The 13,510-nt window shown below is 34.6% G+C and overlaps 1 long non-coding RNA gene across 1 annotated transcript; it reads right to left on the reverse strand.

Moving 5' to 3' along the window:
* Positions 1 to 8,938: 8,938 nt before the first annotated feature.
* LOC131681553 (uncharacterized) lies at positions 8,939 to 10,354 on the reverse strand. The gene is made up of 3 exons (XR_009303956.1): positions 9,596 to 10,354; positions 9,182 to 9,508; positions 8,939 to 9,123 (listed from the first exon to the last, which is right to left on the reverse strand). It is a non-coding gene; the product is annotated as an uncharacterized LOC131681553 (long non-coding RNA).
* Between the last annotated feature and the right edge of the window lie 3,156 nt (positions 10,355 to 13,510).

Consider the following 13,510-nt stretch of genomic DNA (forward strand, 5'->3'; position numbering starts at 1 on the left):
TTTCTGTAGGAGAAAGGCAAAAATAATGTGCCCTTTTTAAATTTGAGCCGCCATAATGACACCAACGTACCACCAACTTTATGAGTTCAAATCCTTATTTTTCCGTTACAGTTTATTTTAATTGAAAGCTATCTTTATCATAAACCAATTTGATTATTAAACTTCCGTTAAAGCAGGTACAATCTATTTGTTTCATTTGACCAACAGTGCTCTCTTAACCCATTATGACCTAGCGTATGAAATTTCATACGCAAAAACAACACATTTCAGGATCATACTTGTTATACAATAAAGGCGTTTTCAAAATTCTGGTTTTCTGTGAACGTTAAATAATACCCTATAATTTATAATGTGTAGGTTTGATAATCTTTTTTTATAAAATTTAATTGTGTTTTCGAATGTCATAGTTAGACAAAATTAAAATCAAAATATGAACAATACATATTATTAAATTTCTCTTCTAAATCACTAATTCTTGTTTCGGATTGAGAACGAATGGCCATGAAAGGTGTGAAAGATGTGGCTCAGTGCGAAAAAATGGAAGAAATTGGAGAAACAATTGTGAAAATTCTGCTGATAGTTCAAGGTATGAAATTTCATACGCTAGGCTGCACCGATATGTTTTTTCCTAAGGCAAAATTATTTCCTCTTTAGGACCCGAAGGGGATTCAAAACTTTCTCGCCGATTTTGACGTTGAATCAGTACATTCAAGGTTAACAAATGCTTAATACGTTACAAAACCAGAATACCTTTTATGTAAATTCTTGTAAGAAAATGTTCTTTTTCTTAAAATAATTGCAAAGATTGAGGGAAAGATGATTTGATGCAACGAACCAATCATGCGACAAAGCGGCACGAAAGAGGTGAGAAGTGTTAAAATCATTAAAAAAGCCGCTAAATTAATGTTCTCGCAAGGTTGAAGATATTATTCGATTTTATGTTAAATATAAGGACATCGGCCGAAATATCTCTGTATTGATTTTTTGATACCCTATCAGCCCAGCGTATGAAATTTCATATGCTTGTTTTTCGCGCAACAAAACGTTTCAAAGAAATTATTTTATTTTTCCCATACTTAATTCGGTATAATATGAGGGCTCACGAAGTATTTTATAAATTATCAAAAGTTTTAACATAGCTGGGTTATAATGGGTTAAAGTTTGTTTGGGGTACAAATGTACCCCACAAAACCGTTTCGTTAGTGATTTATCATGTGTACTTAAATAAAAAAAATATTATATCTTTTTTTAAGAGCATAATATCGATACATAGTAAGCGAGAAACTTGTATAAAATTGTATAAGTTCCAACTCTGCCGAATAATAGTATCTGTTATTTGATATAACAAAGCACTATAGCAAAGTAACTAGAAAATGCGGTGGGATCGGTAGCGTAATTTTTGCTTTTGCGGATAAAAGAGTCAAAACACATTCGTGAATATGATTTATGACTATGATTATGCAAGACACATCATTCGATTCGTTATTTTCTGCAGCCCAGGCTCTGGAACATTCTTACTTTATATACACGTACAATGCACCGGCTCTACCTGTTCCTTCGACGGCTTCCTGTTTAATCGCCGTTACTGCGTATTTCTAACATTTGTATTGGCATTTGGTTTTCATAAAAAGCATCGGAATAAATATACTTTTTGACCGGTCTTTGAAAAAAAAATATTCAAAAGGAAATTTAATAAGCTTTACAACGTCGTATAAATGGTCAAAATCGATTTGAAACGACCGGAGTAATAGCAATATGAAGAAAAAAGGGAATTTTGACGTATTTTAAAGACTTGTTCTATACAAAATGAAATATTACATAATTAAATAGTCAAAACATGAATATTTTTAAACAGGTTACTTTACGAATGATTTTAGAATAAAACTATCCAAATTAATTATAAATTTAATAACAATTAGACATATTAGAGCGATTTTAGTTCTGGGGTACGAATGTACCCCACAAAACCGCTTACGTAGAGAAAAAGTCGCCGCGGCCTAAGTATCGGTTTTAAAGTACACTCTTAGAAAAAATGAAAATTACATTTGACGTAAACAACGCAGCGACGTATTTTTCTGTCCGATAATAGAATTTTACATGCTATGAAATGTAAAATTGAATATTGTGACTTTTTAGATGTAAAACTCAGACTGAGTGACCTAGAAAAAGCTGAACATCTCACATTTTTACATGCAATAAAATGTAAATTTATGTGAATTGGGACGCTCCTTTTATGTGCATCTGGCAAGACGTAAAGTTACATGATTTTTTTTGCTGTGTACCTGTCGAAATTTATATTCCATTATAGAAAGTTGAACCGATATTTTCCGATAAATTCCTGTTGACTTGGTTTATTACTAATTATCATGAAAAATAATACGCAAAGAGATTTTAGATGTGAAACACGTATTGTTGAATGATCTTTCATGAATGTTCGTTTAAAAAATTAAATAATTCAGGCAGTTTGCGAATCTGAAGAGACGGAAATTTATGCATGAATGAAAAAATACAATATTTGTGCACCAGAAAATACGACGAATTCTAGCGATTCAGAGGTGCTAACATTTTGTACGGTTATGTGTCATTACTACTACAAAAACCTGTTTTAATCCACCTAGCGGTGCAATTGTGCCTTTCTCAATCATGAACACGAGAATTTTTAGATGCTTATATTTATTAAAAGCTTTCAAATGTATACATTAGAATTTTATTATACATGACTTGACAACTATATACAAGAAAAGAAATAATTATTTGAGTTCTAAAATTTTGCAAAAGAAAAAACAGCTACGGTACTATTGAATTTAAAAAGGAGCGAAAGTCCCAAAAAGTAAATTTTTATAAAAAAATTTTTTCGAGATAACATAAAATCTCGACGTTTCATGCATTTTAAAGATGTTTGTTATCAAAAATACGAATTCGATTTCTGAATTTCATGGGGTCCCCCTGGCTTATATGGGAATTTCATAGGGGTACTTGATGAGGGAAGGTCGGTTTAGGGAAGGGTGGTGAATGAATTGGGGGGGGGGGTGGTAAGGGCTCACCTTATCCCCCTAACTATGACCCCGTTAAAATACAGAAAACCTATGTAAGTCAAAAAAAAGGTTTAGTCTGTATTTCCGGAACTATATGTGGGGATATTATAGCTATCATTTGAAAATCAACCAAGCCATTTCCGGGAAACTTATGTGAGTTCGTTAATTTTGAAAGATGGCCGCTTTTCCCGGGCGCTTCCGGAACCGTCTATGGTGGTCAATGTAGTCAACGAAACTTTGGCTGGCCGTCGGTGACCCAGAACTGCAACTTTAAGTTGTTTGAGAGACATTTTAGCGAAATTTTTACCTTTTTTGCTTTCATCGGAGTATCGGTTTGAATCGCAATTTGCTATGTGATCGCACGCCACAATCCGTAACTCCAAAACCAGAAATCGGACCGGGATGAAATTTAATAGCCGAGGGCGCAACACCTTTCATTTGAGACTAAGTTTGGTTGAATCGGTCTAGCCATCTCCGAGAAACCGATGTGACTGTTATTCTGAATTTGGATACTTCCGCTGGGGCTTCCGGAACCGATGATGGTGGCCAATGTGGCCAAATAGACTTTGAATGGATGTTAGTGACCTAATACTACAAATCGAAGCAGTTGTGGTCATATTTTGGAAAAATTTCACCATTATACATTCATTGCAGCATTTATTAAAATCGACATTTTCTGCGTGTTCGTACTCATCTCCCTGTAATTCCGGAACCGGAAGTCGGAGCCATTAGAAATTCAATAGTAGCCTATAGGAACGTTGTACCATTCATTCAAGTTTGTCAAAATCAGTTCCGCCATCTCTGAGAAAAATGATTGACATTTTTGTCACATACACACACAGACGCACATACATACACACACATACATACACACACATACATACATTTTCCGAACTCGACGAACTGAATCGAATGGTATATGTCACTCGGCCCTCCGGGCCTCCGTTAACATGTCGGATTTCAGAGCAATTGCAATACCTTTCTATTGAGAAAGGCAAAAAGACTGTGTTTTGTGTATAGACGCAAACAGTGCCATGAAATGGTTGGGTTGTTTTGTTCAAACCCGAACCCGATCCGACCCCGATAATTTCTAATTTGAAAAACCCGAACCCGACCCGACCCCGAAAGTTCAAAATATCAAAAACCCTGACCCGACTCCCGAGAATTTCAAATTTGAAAACCCAGATCCCTACCCGAACCCGAGAAGCTTAAATTTACAGAACCCGAACCCGACTCAAAACCCATCGGGTTCTTGGGTATTTCAAATTGTGTAATATGGTTGTTTGAAGACAAAAATGTTGAAAAGTGGCATCCCACGTGCATTTTTTTAAACTTTTCGTATTTCTACTGAATTTTGAATGAAACATATGCTCAAATGTGTCATTTGAAAATTGAGAACACCTGTTTTGGGTTGATATTATCGAAAATGCAGATTCATTGTAATGGAAAATAACGGATCAAATTCCAAAAATATGCACAAATTATATCCAGGAAAAGGGCGCCCAAAGACCCCTGAACTATCGAACTATACTTGCATCCCAGTACATGGATGCTTTTAACTAATAGCGATGGAATCAATTGCCCAAATTTTCCTTATGCTGAGAACGCTTCAATTGAAGCTTCAATGCCAGAATTAGTACAGGCATTGGATAATTTAATAGACGTTTCGTTTGAGTACTCCTTATTCTACACGTAAATTAGCGAGGATTACAATCACAGATTATGCATTAGACAGATAGTTGATCTTACCGAATTTATGTCATACATATTACTGTGTAACTACAACTGATACTGAGTTGTACTGAAAACCCCAATAAAAACATTTTTCATGATCAATGTGACATAAAGCATATTTATTTGCGAAAATATACAACTTGCAATTCCAAGAATGTTCGTGCCCCAAAAGCAGTCCAGAGACACTTTCAATGGCCACTGGCTTTTCGATGGATTTAAATACTTATTCTGGTTGTTTGAACCATTCCTTTATCATGGTATTGTATTGTGTAGGACTCATAAACCCATATCTCCAGAATGAGAATTCCGAACGAAACAATTCTCACGTGATAAGGATGGGTGGAAAGAGACTACATTGTAATTGACTGAATGTACGGCTTTTGTGCCATCGACAATAATATAATTGCCAACATAACTTAGACACTTGACACTCTTTTCTATATACTTCAATGCAAATGAATACTATTTACAGGTGGCCATATCTCAGTTTACTATTTTCAATTACGCGTTAAAATACTAGACCTGAAAATTCTATTCTGTACAAGAATATTTTTTTCAAATATCTGTGACCAAAAAGACATGTTTTAATTCCAAGACAAACTACTGATTTCTAGATTTCCTGATGACTAATTAAGGCCCATCAATAAACTAGAAACACCAAATAATCTTAAAACACCCTCAAGGAAAGAAGAACGAAAACGTGCTCTTTGAAATGGGATATTCACAAACGCTTCAGAATATTCTCAAACAATGGTTTTGGAATTCGTGAAATTGGTTTTATTCATTTATTTCATTTAACTAACTTTTTTTTAATTTTATACTGTATACTATTTATTTCCAGATCATTCATTTCGTTTTATATATTTTTCCTTGTTAAATATTTAATAAGTCAAATATTTAACAAAAAACAACATTTAACAAAAAATATATGATCATTTCATCCTTTTGATTCATTTTGTTTATTCGACCTCATTTTATCTATTGTATTCATTTCATTCTCTCAAAAAATGATAAAATGCATAGAAAGAAAACATTTATTACATTTCATTACTTTCTTAATTTTGTATATTTTATTCATTCTATTCATTGTATTGATTTTATTAACCCTCCGCATACCCTGTTATTTATGGACAACCACGTTTTCAAACAGCTATAACTTTGGGGTTAGACAAGATTTCCTCACAAAAAAGTGAAACTAATAATTGTGACTATCACTGTTTATTTGAGCGCTAATAGTTACAAGAAATATCCGTAGAACTGAAGTTACTGCAATTATTCTGATTGGATTTCAGTGTAGCAGTGCTGCCAGAGACATTTCCAGTTATCGGTGAAAAATTATATTTTGATATATCTTCGCTGTCTTGGAATATCGTTGAAAACTTTGCAGGAGATGTGTATTAAGGATCGGTATGTAAAAATTTTCACACTGCAAGATAGCATCTATCTTAATCAAAACAGGTTTTTCGTGTTTCTTTACACTTTTAACCCATTCATGCCCATGTTGTTTGTGGACAACAACGTTTTTAAACAGCTATAACTTTTGATTAAGGCAAGATTTCCTCACAAAAACAAGTATGGTTAATAAATGTGACTATTGGCTTTCATTTGAGTATTAACAGTTTCAAGAATCAGCTGTAGAACTGAAGTTATTGCAATTTGTCTGATTGAATTCTAATGGAACAGTGCTGCCAGGGACAGTTTAAGTTGACGACGGAAATGAATTTTTCATATAACTTAGTTATGATGCAATATTAGTGGAAACTGATTAAACTTATCAATTTAGGCTATTTTTGGCTACGTTTTCCAAGCAGCTGGACTATTGTGAATATTCTAGGAGAAATGTAGTGAGCATTGGAAGGTAAAAATTGAGCAGCTTCCTGCACTGCAAGAGAAGCACCTACCTTTATGAAAAAAGTTTTTTCGAGTTTCTTGACCCCACCCCACGAAAGGGGTAAGAAAACGGTTTTGGAACTGTGTGCTAGAAAAATATTAGGTACGAAAGGGTTAATTTGATCCATGTTGTTCGTATTATTTATCTTATGAATTCCTTTTTTTTTGGTTTTATTCATATTATTTATTTCATTTATTTTAATCATTTTATTAGGATGTTAATTTTTCTCAGTTCATATATTTTATTCAGTTTCTTCATTTTATTAATTCGGTTTAGTCAGTTCTTCTTATTATTGGATGACAGTTTGTTAGCCTGAAACAATTTAATTTACTCTCTTAATTTCAGAACTTTTTTAAGATTGTTTAATTTTCATTTTAGCTAGTTTGAATTGGTTTTAATTTTTATGCTTCATAGTTATTTTAAATTTTTATTTGTTTTATTATTTTTCTTTACTTTATTCAGTTTTTTCGAAATGTTATTCGTGCAGGACTCCAAATTGTGCTTATCTCATATGTAGTTGCTTGCCAACTTTGCGTGTGTTCGGCAAACTAATGAATAATACAACAGTGATATGTGTAAGAAATGTCTCATCTCACTGATAGCTAGATTAAATCGGTTTTTAAAACTGATAAACGATAATAGAACGAATCCGAAGCGTTGTTGAGGTTTTTATATCATACTTTAGCAAGTCCCTATCAATATGAAACAAAAATGCTCAGATTTTGTCAGTATTCAATGCAAGTTTTTTTCCCGTTAAAAATGTATTTCTACGTATTTTTGTGAATATATTTGAGAACAAAAAATTCTGGTCCTCCAGAAACTGTAGTGAACATCAATTGTAATTGATTAGTGTACGAAAATATGTAAGCCATCGCATCGAATTCAAAATTATATGCTAAATAAGTAAAATTTCTGCATTTCTACGTTTTCATTATTTTTTTGAAAATATTTATTCTTTCAGAAACTTTAGTTGGTATCAAATAATAAATTATGAAGGTGTAATTTAGTTTGAGAAAGAATAATGTGCGGATAATCGAAACAATTTCTTCAGATGGTCGGACTACGGATAATCGAGTCATATTCTATGGATAATCGTATCGTATAATATTTTATGGCCTGTGGTCCGATTTCAACAAATTATAGCTCGTTCGAAAGGCCGTATAAGCCATCTGAAAATATATAAAGTGTTTATCCACAGATAACAGACCTTTGGGCTCGTTTCAAAACGTGTGTAAATACCCGCTACTGAAATTCCGAATAAATCGGACACTGAAACGCGCTTGGCCAACGTTTGTAGGTGGCGCAGTAATCGACGCAATGCAGTTGGAGTGCAGTTGTCAAGCAGATGTAGCAAACAGTTGCGTAGACGACAATAGGGAAACACGGATTTCCGACTTTATCAATTTGAGAGTTTATCTATGTTGTCAATTTCGACAGTAATAAAAAAACTGCAAAAAAAATTTACACAAACATCCATATCTAAATATTAGAATCAAAAAAAAAAAAATTAGTAGCATTCTGTGCGAGTATCATGGCTTTCATTTGTAATTGGTTTAGATAAAAGCGGTGCAGCCATTGTTGAGGAACACGAATAAGAGTTTGTCCGTTACACACACAGACATTGTCTCAAATCGTCGAGCTGAGTCGATTGATACATAAGACTCGGCCCTTCGGGATTTGGAAAAAAATCTTGAAGATTTAAGCGAATTCTATATTTTTTTGGTAAGACTTTCAATGAAGTAGGAGTAAAACACAATTTGTTCCGAAGCCAAAAGTCTATACACCAAAAATACGAATTTTATCGTTGACATAATTGCAATCATGACACAATTTACCAAATCGTAATTCAAGAATTGACGGAACATTACCGTGTCCCGTTCAATTTTACATGAAACATATACTTTAGATGCTCAATTACATAAAATTACACTTCCTGTCATTCAGGATAAACGCTATATGTGGAGTAAAATTACGTGATTTACGAAATTCAACATCATGTAAAATTAAAATCAAACGCAAAACTCAGTCATTTTTGATGCTCGTATATATCATGGTCAGGAAACGTAAATGTACACGATTTTTATGTGTGTAATCGCTTGCTATAAACAACATATAAACAGACTCAAAACACTACATGAAATAAACAAAAATGAAACAAATTTTTTAAAAAGCCTACTAGTCAGCAGATAGAGAGCTACAAAATATCGACAGTAAACTGAAAGTTAATATTAACAATATAATTAACGAATGTAATTTATTCAGCTTATAATTCTACAGAGGTAATAGCAGTTGAAGAAATCCCTCCAGGACGATGCTACAGGAAAATTTCCGATTCCTTGGTGAGCTTCAACAGGGATTCAAATTGGTACCGCAAGTTTTCGAATCTCCTATTTCACTCTAGTCTAAAATTTCTCAGTATGTGTACCAATGTAATCTTCATGCTGATTATGACGTAGCGAGAACCTTAAATTTTTAATTTTTTCAGTAAATCTCGTTCTACTCACTAAGAAACCAAACCTACCAATACAATTCCGATTGACCTCACTGATAGGTAGAAAAGCAAATATGGCTTCCTACGTTTTGTTCTGTGAAGTACAATGTTCTAGATCAAACTTATTGGCTTTCGGACCCCAGACATCCTTCCGTCGATGGACGTTGTTATATACTAACACACAAAATTGTTCCCTTAGGTACAATGACGCCATCCAGATCCACGTCTTTCATTGGTTTCCTCATGATGCATGAACCAACCGGTAGGAACCGCAAACAATCCTTCAGAAACATCTCCGTGTACTGAAACTGCAGTAGAGCTCTAGCTCATCTCCGTTCCAGTTGTGTGGCTGTCCTGCTGAAAATAAGAGAAGATTATTACATTCTCAATGGGTTGATAATTACCCACTGAGCATCGTATACATGTTGTAAAAAATCTCGATACCTTCGAATTTCCTACCGTTCAGCAGCTGATCGATTAAAATTTATCACTTTGAGCTCTTTTCGAAGTTTGAAGATTGATTGGCTCTACGATCTACAGCTTCCTGAACTAGCTTTCAGAATAACCAAGCATTATCAAACAGCAACGTGAACGGTTGTTTTTCGGTGAAGTCTGCAATCCACCATTTCGATTATACATTGTGCTACAGCTGTGTAGTGTAAAATTATATGGCTCTCGCTTCGGGTATATGTAATGTCCAATGATTCGCCAAAATCTTAACTACAAATTTTCTGATTGAATGCTGGGTTCAATGATTTCCGTTGTACTTTCCAAATGTGATTTCAAAACGAAAATTCATTTGTTATTAAACTATTCATTTTCACCTGTTCAGCAATTCCAGTTACAATGAGCTGTAGGTAGTCTACCTTGAAGAAATTGCAAATGTGCGGTTTCTCTAGACAATCCAGATGGTTGAAAATTTTTGAACCATACTAGGATCATTTGTGCAAATCATTACATTCTCCGAGCCACAACTTTGCTAAATTGCTTAAAGCACTAGTGAAATTTTTAAATTGTTCTTCATCATTTTCAGCAATAAACATCAATCCATTGCCAATAATCGGACAGATAATCCGTAGATCGTTTGTGAAAGCAATGGCCTGTCTGTATTTGACGTATTTTGCTGTACCGAACAGAAGCATTATCGCGATCAACACCGGAATCATTTCCGTCATGAATCACGCACTTCCTAAGTACTGACTGCCGTTTCACCTGGACTTGTTTATTAGACTGGTCGGGAAAGTTTCACAATGTGGGACTTTTATTGACTCACTAACTCTGAATCGGGTGAAGGTTACTAATTAGAGGAAAACCTTTGATCTTCGATGTAACGAGTGTAGAGCGTTGCGCAGGTTGTGTTCCCTGAAATCTGATTTCCATACAGAAGGTAAATAGAGCCATGTGCGCACGATTTTCAATTATATTTATTTCTTCCCTACCTCTGCACTATTGGAATTGTTTTATCAACAGCCGCGTTGTCGTCGAAACGCTTAGGTAGAAACATTATGGACACCAGCGAAGAATTGACAAACTATAAAAAAATATTTTTGGTTTATGTCAAAACTAATAGCTTTAACAAAAACTGCATTTTCTAATTGCTTCTATAACTATTGATTGACTGCAGAAAAACTATTTGTTATCTATTTAATAAAAATTGAGTTTTATTTCGGTCCGTGAATGTGTGGAAGGTAGCCGACTAAAGTTTAACTATATATTACCGCCGGTTTTGACTGAATTCCGGTACCTTTCGCGAGTGAATTGTTTTTATTTTCTATTTTATAACTTCTTAACTGTTTTTGTGACGATGAGTTATGTACTTTTTTCATAACTCATCGTCACACTAAATAGTCAGTACCGTCTTTACGCATGGGCGCACTGGGCCAGGGCCAGGGGCCCCGGGATTTTAGGGCCCCCCAACTTAGGGTGAATTAGAATCATTCTGAAGGCTTTGTTCCAAAAAATAGTAGCACTCAATTGTTTGCAACTCTATAGCGTGTGGATAATTCGCACATTGCACCTTAACCCATGTGACATTTTAAGAGCATCAGACAATCAAGCGAAGTGATCGTAGCGGCAGGAAACGAGGTACTGCATGACTAGGATGGTATTGGACCAATTCAAACGTCAGCCCAACATATCGATTTAAGTTTCAATTAATTTTGAGCAAAAACAATGAAACGTTTTCTACAACATATAGAAAGTTCGAAAGGCACCAACCAGGAGCGGCAACAAACAAGGTGGCAAAATTTGTACAAGAAAGCTGTACAGAAAGTCGAAATTCGGTACACAATTCTTGTTTGGCAAGCGATCCGCGCATGTGGCTAATTTTCATTTCTTCATTATATCAGGGATTGCACAGTTAATTTTTTTGCAGCATCTCTGCTATTTTCGCATCTTTTGCCGAAATCTCAACAGCTGAGATCTCAGTAAACAATTTTTTTGCTGAGATCTCAGTAAAAGTGACGTTTGATAGCTGATACACGCACAATATTTCACCGAAAATCAGCAAACAAATCTCACTTTGCTGAGATTTCAGTTTCTAAATTTGCTGTTGGAAAATTGCCGATGCGAATTCAGTGTGTATGAATGGACTTCTTTAGGTCTCAATATACTTTCGCGGCCAGATTAGGCATTTTCCACTATGCCGTCGAAATCTGGTACAGTAACAATTATGTTATTTTTGTACGACAATCCGCCCTATCGAAAATATTTTAGGCCGTCTGAATCAGGAATCAGAATATACTGGCTCAAATGGAACGTATTCCGTAGGTAGTCGAGCATTTGTGCAGCATGCATTCGATGTGTTTCCTATTTCGACTGGTATTGAAATGATGTTTTTAAATTCAATTTTTTATTAATTTATGCTTGAGTTTACATTTTTATATAATATTGCAGTCTAAGTGATATAGCATATGATTGTCGTCTTTGATGAGCTTCGTTGGTAGATGGTTGCATCTCTGATTATGAATGAACTCCTAAAAGTTGTGGTAGTGAATTATTGAAATGAATTGTGTTGCTCATATTAATAGGTTCGAGTAATTTCGATGGTTTGCCATGTTTATTTGTTTATGTAACAATGAAGTTATTGAATATTTGTACTTTAGAAAGGTGAAAGGGCGAATTATTGTTATTATTTTTTTTCCTTTGGTCTCTTTCTGTACTGAGTGCCTATCACCGACACCAGAGACTTGCCACTTAGCTACTAGCGTCTTCTTTGGGATACTAATTCGTTAAATATGAAAATATTAATATTACTTATAATGTACTTGTTTGCTATCTTCACCCCTCAGAACCGTTTACTACAAAAGAAAGCACAAAACTTCTGTCAGAATATGTAACAAAAATCTACTTCACCAACAATTTTTGTAGGAAGAGACACTATTTCAAAGAATCGTTCTATTTCTGCGGGGAAAAATGCGAATATCGAAAATGGATGAATCTCGAATCGCACAATTTGATTTAACATAAAATCGATTGGTTTCAATGGCTGCAATATTCAATATTGTCATCTGTAAATGTAGTTGAATCATAATTGAAAAAATGTGGCTTTTTATAAAGCTGGCAGTTGACTTTATCCAGCTGCATCATACCAGGAACAGCAAGAAATTGAGAACAACATTATACGAATCAATATAACTTTTGTAAATCACGTAGTCGTCATCTATTAACAAATAGGATTTTATTGGCATATTACTAAATATTTTTCCTAAATTGTCATAGTGTAAGGACAATTATTTAATGAATCGTCGACATTGTAGTGTTGACGTTTAACCCGCCTTACTCCATCATCCCTCATTATCGACGGAGACAATCTCCAGCCTCAAACATCGTCTTAGACTTAGATCAATGAAGGTCAGATTATATCATATGGGGCCCAAATAACGCAGCTCTATGCGCAGCTTACCTTAGTTCGAACTGCCACAGCCGTATGTAGTGTGTTAGGTCATTTTCCTAATTCGGCCAAATTGGTCAGAAGTGCTAATATCTTTTAAAAATCTATCAAAATTATCTTCCGTTTTTCGTCGGTACCTGGACAATTACAACTATGGAAACATAAATTTTTTTTCTCCATATATTTTGATTTCTACAGTATTTTTAATACTTTCACATAGTTAAATAAATCTCAAAGTGGTGTAGATGGTTCCCTGATGCTGGGGATTAGTTTTAGATCATCCTGCTCTACAGCATTTTATACCTGTTGAATTATTGGGGCTCCTCAGTTCAGTTGTGCCCAGGGGCCCCGAGTGGTCTTAAGACGGCTCTGTAAATAGTTATCAAATTATAAAATCTAACTATCAATGGTTGCATGTATATTATTTATGGACCCCTAAACGGCTCAACCGATTGCCGTAAAAATTT

Source organism: Topomyia yanbarensis, chromosome 2, assembly GCF_030247195.1.
Source record: "Topomyia yanbarensis strain Yona2022 chromosome 2, ASM3024719v1, whole genome shotgun sequence".
NCBI classification, from domain to species: Eukaryota; Metazoa; Arthropoda; class Insecta; order Diptera; family Culicidae; genus Topomyia; species Topomyia yanbarensis.